This window comes from Prionailurus bengalensis, chromosome B1, assembly GCF_016509475.1.
Source record: "Prionailurus bengalensis isolate Pbe53 chromosome B1, Fcat_Pben_1.1_paternal_pri, whole genome shotgun sequence".
NCBI lineage: Eukaryota > Metazoa > Chordata > Mammalia > Carnivora > Felidae > Prionailurus > Prionailurus bengalensis.
This window is the reverse complement of record NC_057344.1, coordinates 134,067,632-134,082,147: the sequence shown is the minus strand read 5'-3', so window position 1 is coordinate 134,082,147 and position 14,516 is coordinate 134,067,632.

The window sequence follows — 14,516 nt, the reverse complement described above, 5'->3', positions numbered from 1 at the left end:
GCCACTCCATAGATTTCCTGGGTGTTCCAAGTGATCTGACTGCAATATAGCTGTGTTTCAGGGATGAGGGAAAGCCTGGTCCCCCTACTTCACCGCCATCTTAACTCCTCCAAGTGTCTGACTCTTGAATTCTGCTCAGGTCATGATCCAAGGGTTTCAGGATGGAGTCCCACGTCAGGCTCCACCCTGAGCATGGAGCCTCTTAAGATTCTCTGTTTCTCTCCCTCTGCTCCTCTCCTTGCCTTGCGCACACACACACACACACACACACACACTCTCTCTCTCTCTCTCTCAAAACAAACTAGAAAAAAACCTTTTCCTTATTATTTTCCATTTTTTTTTCTCATTTGGTTCCTCTTTCTAGATATTTCCTCAGTTTCATCTGTCAACGTTTTCACAGAATTTTTTATGCCTGCTATGTAATTTGTAATTGTCAAGGACTCGATTTTGTTCTGTTGTTTCCTATTAATAATATCCTCTCTTATCTCTCTGATGATATCAATTAAAGAGTAAGTTTTTATTTTCCTTTTTATTGTTTCTTTTTTAGTATTTTAAAAATTGCTTATGACCTTTACCTGCCATGCAGAAAACATATTTTTCTTTGTGTCCCCAGATACTAAAAAAAATAAAATTAAATTTAAAAAGTTCTGGAGAAATGGGTCAGTAGGTCTTGTTAGGTCAGCTTCACTGTAGTTTTTTTTTTTATTTTGCAAGACCACTAAATTTTTCCACTTTGGACCCCCAAATGTCAGAATCAATAGATCTTCTCTCTTGAGTGATTCAGTTTCTCAAAGAAATAGCTGCCAGTCTCTTGTCTAGACTGTTGCAATAATCCAGGCAAAGCAAAGATAATGACTTTGGCTAGGACAGCAGCCCAACAAGTGGTGAGAAGGGGTTGAATTATGGATGTGGTTTGAGTGAAGAGTGGACAGGATTTGCTGATGATTTAGATATGAAGATGGAAAATGACAGTCAATGACAACTCCGGGCGCTGTAGTCTGAGAAGTCAGAAGGGTGAGGTTGCCATTTACTGTGACAGAAAAGACAACAAGAAGAGCAGGTTTGAGAAAGAATATTGAGAGCTTGGTTTTGGAAATTAAACTTGACATGTTTTTTAGATATCATAGGCATCAACTTATTTATTGCCAAAGTAATTCTGAAAGTAGGTACTGTTGTCAATTTAATTTTACGGATGAGAAAACCAAAGTTGAGAGAAGTTAAGCAAGTTTCCCACGCCTGTACATTAATAAATGGCAAAGGCAAAATAGAACCTGAGTCTTCTGGAATCCAAAATCAGGGTTCATCCCACTACCAATTTGTGCCACCTGTTTCTACAGACTATTTTTTACCGTATTCTCTATGACCTAGAATTTCTTTAAGTTGCTTTCAATACAAATTCTTCTTAGTAACTCTCCATCTCTGGTACCTGGTTACTACATATGGTCTGATGGTTAAGCACAGGATTTTATTAAAAAAAATTTTTTTTTAACGTTTTATGTATTTTTGAGACAGAGAGAGACAGAGCATGAACGGGGGAGGGGCAGAGAGAGGGGGAGACACAGAATGGAAGCAGGCTCCAGGCTCTGAGCCATCAGCCCAGAGCCCCACGCGGGGCTCGAACTCACGGACCACGAGATCGTGACCTGAGCTGAAGTTGGACGCTCAACCGACTGAGCCACCCAGGCGCCCCTAAGTACAGGATTTTAATGTGATGACCACACATGGCAGAGATTGCTAATAATCACATTTCCCCTGAGTTTCCAATGTGTTCATCACTGTCTAGGTAGACACTTAACTCTCAGCTCCCCCTGATAACTAGGTGTGACAATATGACTAAATTGTGGCTGAGCCATAGGAATGGAAGTCTTATGTGACTTCCAGGTCATTCACTTGGAAGGAAGCTGCCTTCCTTTTTCTTCCTCTTTCCCACTTCCTTTGGACTGGAACTAGGATGTGCTAGAGCATAAGAGATACACGCTAGGAGAAGATGGAGCAAGAAGAGTCTGGGTCCTTAAATGATATTGTAGAGCAGAGCTCATGAACCCTTGAGATCATGACCTGAGCTGAAACCAAGAATCGGATGCTTAACCAACTGAGCCACCCAGATGCCCTGATAACATTTTAAAAGGTGAGAATGAACTATTAACATTAAAAGCAAATAATGGCTCAGAAATTTTATTGGAATGGAGAGGAGTGAGGATCAGGCAGGGATTATTTTTAAAAAGAGTACTTCAGTGCTTTGCCCCTTTCCCTTCCTGGTTATGGCAGAAAGGCTAGCTGTCCATCCAAACTTTGTGCTTCCTCTTACAGTGTGGTGTTCACACTTGCTATTCATTCCTAGACCCTCTTAATTAGCTCTTGGCTGAGGGTTTTGTTATTATTATTGTGGTAAAATATACATAACATAAAATTTACTATTGTAACCATTTTTGAATGGTTCAGTTACAGCCCAGTGGTGTTTAGTACATTCACGTTGTTGTAACAGTTGTCGCCACTACCCATCTCTAGAACTTTTCATCATCCCAAATTAAGCTGTATACATTCTATTTATTTATTTATTTATTTATTTATTTATTATTTTTTAAGCTTTAGAATTTTTTGTATTTTAATTCCAGTATAGTAACATACAGTGTTATATTAGTTTCAGGTGTACAATATAGTGATTCAAGAATTCTAGATATTATCAGTGCTCATCATGGTAAGTATACTCTTTAATCCCCATCACCTATTTCACCTGTCCCCCCACCTCCCCTCTGGTAGCCACCAGTTTGTTCTCTGTAGTTAAGAGTCTGTTTCTTGGTTTGTCTCTCTCTTTCTTGTCCCCTATGTTCATTTGTTTTGTTTCTTAAATTCCACATATAAGTGAGATCATATGGTATTTGATCTGACCCACTCCATTCATATTATTGCAAATGGCAAGATTTCATTCTTTTTTATGACCAAGTAATATTCCATTGTATATATATTTCATTGTCTATACATCTATATATCATGTCTTCTTTATCCATTCATTAGATGATGGACACTTGGGCTGTTTACATAATTTGGCTGTTGTAAATCATGCTGCAATGAACATAGGGGTGCATTCATCCTTTTGAATTAGTGTTTTTATAGTTTTGGGTAAATACCCAGTACGGCAATTACTGGATCATAGAGTAGTTCTATTTTTGACTTTTTGAGGAGCCTCCACACTCTTTTCCACAATGGCTGTGCCAGTTTGCATTCCCACCAACAGTGCACAAAGTTTCCTTTTTCTTAACATCTTTGACAATACTTGTTGTTTCTAGTGTTTTTGACATTTGCCATTCTGACAGGTATAAAATATGTCATTATGATTTTGATTTGCATTTCTCTGGTGATGAGTGATATTGAAACTCTGTATGTTTGTTTCTTTGTTTATTTGTTTCTTTATCTTTGAGAGCAAGATAGAGCATGAGAAGGGAAGGAGCAGAGAGAGAGGGAGACACAGAATCCGAAGCAGGCTCCAGGCTCTGAGCTGTCAGTACAGAGCCTGATGCAGAGCTCAAACTCACGAACCATGAGATTGTGACCTGAGCCGAAGTCAGACACTTAACAGAGCCACCCAGGTGCTCTGAAACTCTGTATGTTTTCAACAATAACTCCCCATTCCTTTCTCCCATCTGTTTCTGACAACCATTGTTCTACTTTCTGTTTACACATATTTGACCAGTTCATATACCTCTTATAACTGTAATTATACAATATTTGTCCTTTCCTCTCTGGCTTATTTACCATGTCTTCAAAGTTCGCTCATATTATAGTTTGTGTCAGAATGTCCTTCCTTTTTAATGGTGGAGTGGAATTCTATTGCAGGCTTATGCCACATTTTGTTTATTCATTCATCTATTGGTGGATATTTGAATGGGGCTACAGGATTTTTAGAAGTGGATGCAGCTTCTCCATCTCTCTTACACTATCCAATTTAGAGAGCCTGAGATCTTGGAAAACAAATGAACTACAAGAAGGAAGGATCTTGAGCCCTGGAATAACCACGGAAACTGCCCTCTGACCAGGCATACCTGCATGGGTCCTTTATCTGAGTAAGAAACACACTTTCATTGTATTAATTAACCACTGGAAATGTGGAGTTTATTTGCTACAATATCTTGTGTTACCACGGGCTACTCATTTTCCATTACTTACCTGACAAAATACTTTTTGGTCACTGACCCACAAAAATAATTTTTTCCCTCTCTCTACCACCACAATGTCTCTGCTAGAAAACCACAGTCCCTCAAAAATCAAGAAAGCAAGCAATATTGAAAGGGGGCTTTGCACTTTGCCCCATCATTAAGACTAAGAATCGTGACTTCTTTTCCAGAACCTACTCAAGATTAGCTTCTCTTTTACCTTGACTGAACTAAGATATTTGTCTGTGTGACCCTGGATCATGTTTCAGTTCAAATACTGAATTTTCTTTTATGAAACTGCGCAAAGCCCTTCATGCCAAAATCATCAGGCCTTCACCTGCCAGGGGCCCTGAAAATCAAGAGTAACTACTGCCATTTGTGTTGGCACCACCCCCAGATGTGTTTCATTTGTTTTTGTTTAAGCTTTGGTAGACAAAATTTATAATGTTCACCTTTCCCTTATTTAGTAAGGTTCTGCAAACAGAGGGCATCGCCTTTTGTGAAATGTGTACAGATTGATCTTAACAGCATCAGGTGACAGGTTATGTAAGTGTGAATAAAACACAGTAACATTTCCATGCTGAGAAGAGTGACTACAGAGTCAGACTGGACTGTCCAGATTTCCAAGATTCCAGGAGCCCTCCAGGTATCTGGTCTATCTCCTCCCTCAGATCCATTTTTCAGGTTGTTTCAGAGAGATAGCTTGTTTTCTAAGACATCCTTTAACTGAAAGGTGGATTTTCCTTGTATTCAGTCTGGAATAATTAGGAAGCAGGGAATACAAATTTAAAACAATTTTTTTAATTTTTATTTATTTTTGAGAGAGAGGGAGAGAGAGAGAGTGCATGAGAGTGCACACCAGTGGGGGAGGGGCAGAGAGAGAGGGAGACATAGAATCCGAAGCAGGCGCCAGGCTCTGAGCTGTCAGCACAGAACCTGACGTGGGGCTTGAATCCACAAACTGTGAGATCATGACCTGAGCTGAAGTCAGACACTCAACCGACTGATTCCCCAGGTGCTTCAGGGAATACAAATTTTAAATGTGTGTTGGAACAGTCAAGGGACAGTAGTTCACCCCAACTCTGCAGGATCAAAAGGATCCGAGAGCATGGTCATTTTAAGCCTACAGAGCTGGCATTGGCTGAAAAGCTAAGCCAGGTTGTCTCTGGTCATACTGGCTCCTGGGACACCAGTTCTTGAGGGTCTCACCCTGAATGGGGAATGGGATGGGTGAGGATTAGATAGAAAGGAAAGGAGGAGAGGGGAGTGAGAATTTGAAGCATTAGAAATGGGACAGAGGAGGCCAATGAAGGAGGAAGAATTCGCTAGTTGGTGGGTGAATCAGGAGGGGAAGAAATGAAAGGAGAAAAGGGAAAAGGAGAATGAAGGAAGACTGATTGGCATTGGAGGTGCCTTCAGCTAGGAGCAGGTCCACAATTTGCAAGGCCCTGTACAAAATGAAAATGCAGGATCCCTTGTTCCAAAATTAAGAATTTCAAGACAGACAGCAGACACATGAAAAAATGCTCAACATCACTCATCATCAAGAAAATACAAATCAAAACCATATTGAGATACCACCTCACATCAGTCAGAGTGGCCAAAGTTAACAACTCAGGCAACAACAGATGTTGGTGAGGATGTGGAAAAACAGGAACCCTCTTGCACTGTTGGTGGGAATGCAAACTGGTACAGCCACTCTGGAAAACAGTGTGGAGGTTCCTCAAAAAACTAAAAATAGAACTACCATACGACCCAGCAATAGCACTACTAGGAATTTATCCAAAGGATACAGGAGTGCTGATTCATAGAGGCACATGGACCCCAATGTTTACAGCAGCACTATCAACAATAGCCAAATTATGGAAAGATCCCAAATGTCCATCAACTGATGAATGGATAAAGATGTGGTTTATACATACAATGGAATACTAGTTGGCAATGAGAAAGAATGAAATCCTGCCATTTGCAACAATGTGGATGGAACTCAAGGGTATTATGCTAAGTGAAATAAGTCAGAGAAAGACAGATAACATGTTTTCACTCATATGTAAAATTTGAGAAACTTAACAGAAGACCATGGGGGAAGGGAAGGGGAAAAAAGAGAGGGAGGCAAACCATGAGAGACTCTTAAATACAGAGAACAAACTGAGGTTGATTGAGGGGAGAAGGGGAGAGGGGAAAATTGGTGATGGGCATTGAGGAGGGCACTTGTTGGGAGGAGCACTGGGTGTTGTATGCAAGTGATGAATCACAGGAATCTACTTCCGAAACCAAGAGCACACCGTATACACTGTATGTTAGCTAAGTTGACAATAAATTATATGTATATAAATATATATATATATATGAAGAATTTCAAGATGGGGATAGCAGACCATTAAACAATCGTGGGGCCATTCTTAGCACAGGGTTCTGTGCTATTGCACAGCTTGCATTTCCACGAAGCTGATCTTATCTTCAACATATTGGCAAAACCAGAAAGCTGGAAAAGAATTAACATTTCAGTAGTGTCTATATGATATAAAACCATCTGGTTTACTGAAACTGGATCTTTGGCACCATTGCTTGGTTGCTTTGAATTTTTCTTAGGCCATCTATTTGCCTTGTGTTATATCAATTTAACTCAGTTTTTTTTTTTTTTTCGTACTTGGCTCTGTTGCTAACAGCTTTAAGATAAGACCTGTGCCTGCTTACTGGATAATAACTACTGTGAAGTTAATGGCTATTCATAGTTTTAAATACCAGGCTCAGAGATGTTCTTAATTGCACATTAAAGGGTCAGGCACTAGCTTAAATTTATCGAACATAGAGAGACCTTGTGATAAGTTCATTCAGACGCATAGGAAGAAAGCATGAAGAAGACATTCATGAAAGTGTAATTATGTCCAATTATTAGGAAAACAAAATTAGTTTACTTAACTTGTATATTTTCCTTTATGCTAATGATAATAAATTAAAATGACACTAAGTCCCCTTTCTCCTGTAGTCTGCATGGCTCTAAGTTCCATATTTAGTTTGTCTTTGTGCAGATAAGAATTCCATTTTATATAAAAAGTTAAAGATTAAGAATTTGATGGGTATCTATGCTTAGTTATTAGTATCTGGCTCTCCTTTACACATCAAAAAGGTAGCTGGGTCTCTGGGCAGGAAACCCTCTGCATGTCTGCTATTTGCTGGGATGTAGGGTAACTAAGACCATCATCCTTTTATTTTTACCTTCTCACAGTGTGCGTTTCTCAATTTCTAAACCATCAAGCTTGGAATTTTAGTTTGTTTTATTTATTTTATATATATATATAAAAAGAGAATATTTATATATATTTATATATATAAATATATAAATATATATATTTTTATATAAATATATTTATGAGAGTGAGAGAGCTAGCAGGGGAGGGGCAGGGAGAGAAAGGGAGAGAGAATCTCAAGCAGGTTCCTCACTGTCAGTGCAGAGCCCGGAGTGAGGCTGGGTCTCACGAACTGTGAAATCTCACAAATCTGAGCTGAAATCAAATTAACTGACTGAGCCACCCAAGCCCCCTGGGTGGACAAATCTAAGTTTTACTCAGAAGATGCCAAACATATATAGAGAAACTAGCACTCAAAACCTTTTTCATTTTGAAATAATTTCAGATTTACAGAACTGTGGTAAAAATAGTGCAGGTATAAGCTTCAACCAGTTTCTCCAAATGTTAATATCTTACATAAACCAAAGTACAATTATTAAAACTGGGAAATTAACATCGTTATAATTTTATTCAAATTTTGCCTTTTATTCTACTAATTTTAAAATGTTTAAGGGGCGCCTGGGTGGCTCAGTCGGTTAAGTGTCTGACTTCGACTCAGGTCATGATCTCACGGTTTGTGGGTTTGAGCCCTGCCTCAGGCTCTGTGCTGAACGATTGCTCAGAGCCTGGAGCTTGCTTCAGATTCTGTGTCTCCTTCTCTCTCTGCCCCTCCCCCACTCATCCTCTGTCTCTCTCTGTCTCTCAAAAATAAACAAATGTAAAAAGTTTTTAAAAAAATGTTTAAACTACAGGGGTGTCTGGCTGGCTCAGTCAGTGGAGCATGTGACACTTGATCTCAGGGTTGTGAGTTCCAATCCTATGTTGCATGTAGAGATAAAGAAAAATAAAATCTTTAAAAAAATAAAATAAAATGTTCAAACTACTTAGAGAACAACCTGGTGGTTGCCAGAGGGGAGGTGGATAGGGAGATGGGTGAAATAGATAAAGAAGATTAAGAGTACATTTATCATGATGAGCACTGAAGTAATGTACAGAATTGTTGAATCACTATATTGTACACCTGAAACTAATATAACACTGTATGTTAATTATACTTGAAAAAAATTAAAATGTTCGAACTGAGTTTTAGTCAGATATAGCTGATAACATGTCGTTTTCTGATTTCAGAATTTTTCCCTAAAATGTGTTTACCATCTGAGTTGTTTGTAGTCTTAGAGCAAACACTGATACTGCTGAAAACCTGAAGTTGTCATATTAAGACAATCTCTATATAAATTATCCAGTTTTAGTGCTTGAATGGGACTTTTGTTGCCTCCTAACTCTGGAAAGATAAACTGGTGAGCTTCAATATCAATGCAACAAGCTCCTAGATTTAAAAAATTTGAACATTTTATTCACTGATAAGCTTTTTCCTCTTTTATTATGCCCTTTGCCCAATTACATATCATTTAACATAATGATTATCCAGATGTATACAGGCTATAATCCTTCCATTTCTAGACTGTGATCTTTTTCAATACTAACTCTAGAGGAAAAAAAGTCTGCACATAAACACATAATTTTGCATATACAATATGTAGTTGCTCATTATGAATCTATTTTGAAAGATTTCAAAATGGATCTATTTCTTTTTTTATCTTAAAGATTTTATTTTATTTTTAAGTAATCTCTATACCTAACATGGGCCTCCAATTCACAATCCTAAGATCAAGTCACGTACTCCACTGACTGAGCCAGCCAGGTACCCTGAAAGACTTTCTTGAAAACAAGGAAGGAGTCATTTCCCATATGGTGTAAGCATAGGTTCTTTTTATCTGATAGCAGCAAATAATATTTAAAAATAGATTTTTTATGGGGTGCCCTGGGTGGCCCAATGGGCTAAGCGTCTGACTCTTGATTTCAACTCCAGTCATGATCTCGCGATTCGCAAGATTGAGCCCTGTGTCAGGCTCCACGCTGACAGCATGGAGCCTGCTTGGGATTCTCTCTCTCCCTCTCTCTCTCTGCCTCTCTTACTCACACTCGTGTGTGTACTCTCTCGCTCTCTCTCAAGATAAGCAATCATTAAAAAAATATATGAATATAAATATAAATATAAATATAAATATAAATATAAATATATATATATATTTAATTCCGGAAGGATATACACTGAAATATTTCCAGTGGATTGTAGGTGGTGATTTTTTATTTTTTTTCTATTTTCATGTCTATTTTCAAGGTCTTTTCAGGTATTTATTTATTTGTTTATTTATTTATCTGGGTTAGGGCTTTTTTTTCTCTTTCATTTTGAAGCCAACATTTATTTTTTTTAACACTTATTTATTTATTTTGAGAGAGAGAGATAGAGAGAGAGATGAGAGAGCATGAGTAGAGGAGGGGCAGAGAGACAGAGAATCCCAAGCACTCTCTACACAGCATGGAGCCCTATGCGGAGCTCAAACCCATGAACTGTAAGATCAAGACCTGAACTGAAGTCTGACACTTAACCAACTGAGCCACACAGATACCCCAACAGTTAACATTTAAAATAAAAAATTTTCATAAGAGAAAAGCTATTTTCATTTTGGATAAAGAGTGCTGTGTGATTAGAAATTATGTTAAGATATTATCCAGGAATTGAAAACCTTTGTATTTTTTTTCTTGGTTCTCTATTATAGAGATTTATAAAATATACATTAAAATAGTATAATGAATCTCTTTACACATCATACAGCTTCTCCAGTTGTCAGCTCTTGACCAACTTGTTTGATCTATATTTCTACCGACTTTCGCCTCCTCTATTAGTTTTTAGATATATGATTTTAGGGGCGCCTGGGTGGCTCAGTCAGTTAAGCGTCCGACTTCAGCCAGGTCACGATCTCACGGTCCGTGAGTTCGAGCCCCGCGTCGGGCTCTGGCCTGATGGCTCAGAGCCTGGAGCCTGCTTCTGATTCTGTGTCTCCCTCTCTCTCTGCCCCTGCCCCGTTCATGCTCTGTCTCTCTCTGTCTCAAAAATAAATAAAACGTTAAAAAAAAAATTAAATATATGATTTTAAAAGCACTAAATTTTCCTTCTTAATCATTTTCAAGTGCACAGTTCAGTAGTGTTAAGTGTATTCACATTGTTGTGTAACACATCTCTAGAACTTCATCTTACAAAACTGAAACTATACTTTCTTAAACTGTTTATCGTTCCCCTTTTCCTCCTGCTCCCAGTCTTTTTATCTCTTGTTTCTATGATTTTGACTACCTTAGATAATTCATATGAGTAGAATAATATGGTATTTGTCCTTTTATGAGTGACTCATTTCACTTAGCACAATGTCCTCAAGGTTCATCCATGTTGCAGCATGTGACAAGATTTCCTTCCTTTTTTAAGGTTGCATAATATTCTATTGCACATACGTACCACATTTTCTTGGTCTATTCGTATGTCAGTGGACATTTGGATTACTTCCACCTCTTTCTTCTATTATTTTTAAGCAAATCCTATATGTTATATTATTAGAAATATTCTTTATTTCATATTAATCCAATCCAAGTTACATCATTTCATATTAAATAAGTCAAGCCCCTAATTCAATATTATATCAAGAGAAGATACAGATGGAAGATGGTTGTTCCATGCTATGCTATAAGATTCTAAATCACACATTCAACAGGATCAGAAAACAAATTCTTCACATGTTCCTGCACATTCTAGGTCAGATTTGAATTTGTGAGTATTATTTAAGAAGTGCCATAGCAATCTTTGAATGATTGGAAGCCAGTATTTATAGGTAGCACAATGGATAATGCAAAGTGAAAGGTAATGATGCAACTAATATTAATAAATGGTAGTAAGGTATTGTAGAGGCTAGAAGATGCATATTATTTCAATACAAACATGTTACAAATGCCATGGAATTATGAGTAATAACAGCATTGTTACTGTTTCTTGTGGCAAAACATATGAAATTAGCAATAAATAGCTCATTTGGTAATAAAGGAAAAAAAAAAAAAAGGAAAGTGGAAAATGATTCCAGGACCAAACAAGAAGAGATGATAGCTGGATATCAAGAAGAAACTTTACATGTACTGATTGAACAATAAAGAAATCTACCTATTATTTTAAGTCTTCATCAATAAGTCACTATACTTCACATGGACTTATGAATTTTATAATATGTATTTAAAAAAATTTTTAAGTAACCTCTGTCCCCAAAATGGAGCTTGAACTTATGACCCTGAGACAGAGAGTTACATTCTCTACCATCTGAGCCAGCCTGGTATCCTTTTATAATATATTTTTAAATCAACTTATTTTTAATTAAAAAAACATTTATTTTCAGGGAGAGTGCAAGCAGGTGAGGGGCAGAGAGGAACAGAGGATCCGAAGCAGGCTCTGCACTGACAGGCTGACAGTGAACCCAATGTGAGGCTTGAACTCACGAACCATGAGATTGTGACCTGAGCTGAAGTTGGCTGCTCAACCAACTGAGCCACCCAGATGCCCCTTAAACTGTTTTTTTTTTAAATTTTTTTTCAATGTTTATTTATTTTTGGGGGGACAGAGAGAGACAGAGCATGAACGGGGGAGGGGCAGAGAGAGAGGGAGACACAGAATCGGAAACAGGCTCCAGGCTCAGCCCAGAGCCTGACGCAGGGCTCGAACTCACGGACCGCGAGATCGTGACCTGGCTGAAGTCGGACGCTTAACCGACTGCGCCACCCAGGCGCCACTGTTGTTTTTTTTTTTTTTTTTTTTTTATAAATGTTTTATTTATTTTTGAGAGAGAAAGACAGAGAGAGAGAGAGAGAGAGACAGATTCCCAAGCAGGCTTCAGGCTCCCTGCCATCAGCACAGAGCCCAACGTGGGACTTAAACTCACTAACTGCGAGATTATGACCTGAGCCGAAGTTGGACACTTAACTGACTGAGCCATCTAGATGCTCCTAAATCAACTTATTTTTATAGACAGGAGCCCCGAAGAAATATTTGCCCAGGGACCTGCATACCCTAGAGACAGCTGAGAACTTTTTGAGGAACCTCCATTCTCTTTTCCAGGGTGGCTGCACCAGTGGGAGTGGGAACCTGCAGGGAGAATCATGACTGGATGCCTGTCATAGTAAAGCATTTAGAAACTCAGTTGGAACTTATAAGGAAGACGTCTACACCCAAAATATTTAGGAAAACGGGCAAAAAAGAGCTCAATATTTGTGCTTCCAGGCATTTCTCTGAGTTTCCCTCATAAAGGATTAAAACCAAAAATGGAAATAAAAAGAAATGTTTTCTTTGCAACTAACACAGGATTTTATTTATTTGGGTCAATCCCTAACTCATATTTCTCAGATCCTTCCTCTTACACTCAGAAAAATAAAAACTTTTACTAGTGTCCTATGTGGTCCCCAATAATCTGGTCCCTGCCTACTTCTCTTAGTGTATTACCTACAATTCTACCCACTTGTGCTGCCACTCTGGCCTCAAACAGTCCTTCACAGAAGTTTATTTTTTGTCAGAGTGTGCATGTTCCTTTCCTTAGTTATTTGCATGAAGGGATGCCATCACTTCATACATATTTCTGCACCCAAATGTTGCTTTCAGAGAGGTCTTCCCTGACTCCACCATTTTAAATATGCTCTCATAATACTTTTCGTTTGTTTATTGTTTACCCCACCTACTAGCATGTGACTTTCACTAAGGCAGGAAACTCATGTTTCCCCCGGGCCTACTACTGTGGCTGATACTCAATTATTTGTTTGTTTGTTTGTTTGTTTATAATTAACGCACAGTGTTATATTAGCTTCAGGTGTACAATTTAGTGATTCAACAATATACATACTCAGTGCTCTTTATGGTAAGTGTACTCTTAATCCCCTTTATTTCATCCTTCTCCCCATCCTGTCCCCCAGTCTAGTAACCATCAGTTTGTTCTCTGTGTTTAAGAATCTGGGGTGTTTTTTTGGTCTCTTTGTGTCTTTGTTCATTTGTTTTGGTTCTTAAATTCCACGTGTGACTGAAATCATATAGTATTTGTCTTTCCCTGACTTATTTCATTTAGCATTATATCCTCTAGCTTTATCCATGTTGTTGCAAATGGCAAGATTTCATTCTTTTTTATGGCTGAGTAATATTCCATTGTATATGTATACCACATCTTCTTTCTCCATTCATCAGTTGATAGACACTTGGACTGCTTCCATATGTTTGCTATTGTAAATAATGCTGCAATAAACATAGGGGTGCATGTTTCATTTGAATTAGTATTTTTGTTTTCTTTAGGTAAATACATAGTAGTGGAATTACTGGATCATATGGCAATTCTGTTTTTAACTTTTTGAGGAACCTCCATTCTCTTTTCCAGGGTGGCTGCACCAGTTTGCATTCCCACAAAGAGTGCACGAGGGTTCATTTTCTCCACATCCTCACTAACACTTACTGTTTCTTGTCTTTTTGATTTTAGTCATTCTGACAGGTATGAGGTGACATCTCATTGGGGTTTTGATTTGCAGTTCCCTGATGATGAGTGATGTTGATCATCCTTTCATGTGTCTGTTGGCCATCTGTATGTCTTCTTTGAAAAAATGTCTATTCATGTTTTTTGCCCATTTTTTCATTGGATTATTTGTGGTTTTTTGGTGTTGAGTTAAAGTTCCTTATACATTTTAGATATGAACCCCTTATTGGATGTATAATTTGCAAATATCTTCTCCCATTTAGTAGGTTGCCTTCTTGTTTTATTGATGATTTCCTTCACTGCACAAAAGTCCCAATAGTTTAATTTTGACTTTGTTTCCCTTGTCTCAGGAGACATGCATAGAAAAATGTCTTTATGGCCAATGTCAAATAAATTACTGCCTAGGTTTTCTTCTAGGAGTTTTATGGTTTTAGGTCTTACATTAGGTCTTTGACCCATTTTGACTTTATTTTTTGTGTATGGTCTAAGAAAATGGCCCAGCTTCATTCTTTTGCATGTAGCTGTCCTGTTTTCTCAACACTGTTTGTTGAAAATACTATCTTTTCCCATTGCATATTCTTGCCTCCGTTGTTGTAGACTGATTGGCCATATAGTTGTGGGGTTATTTCTGGACCCTTAATTGTGTTCTATTGATCTATGTGTCTATTTCCGCACCAATGCCATACTGTTTTGAG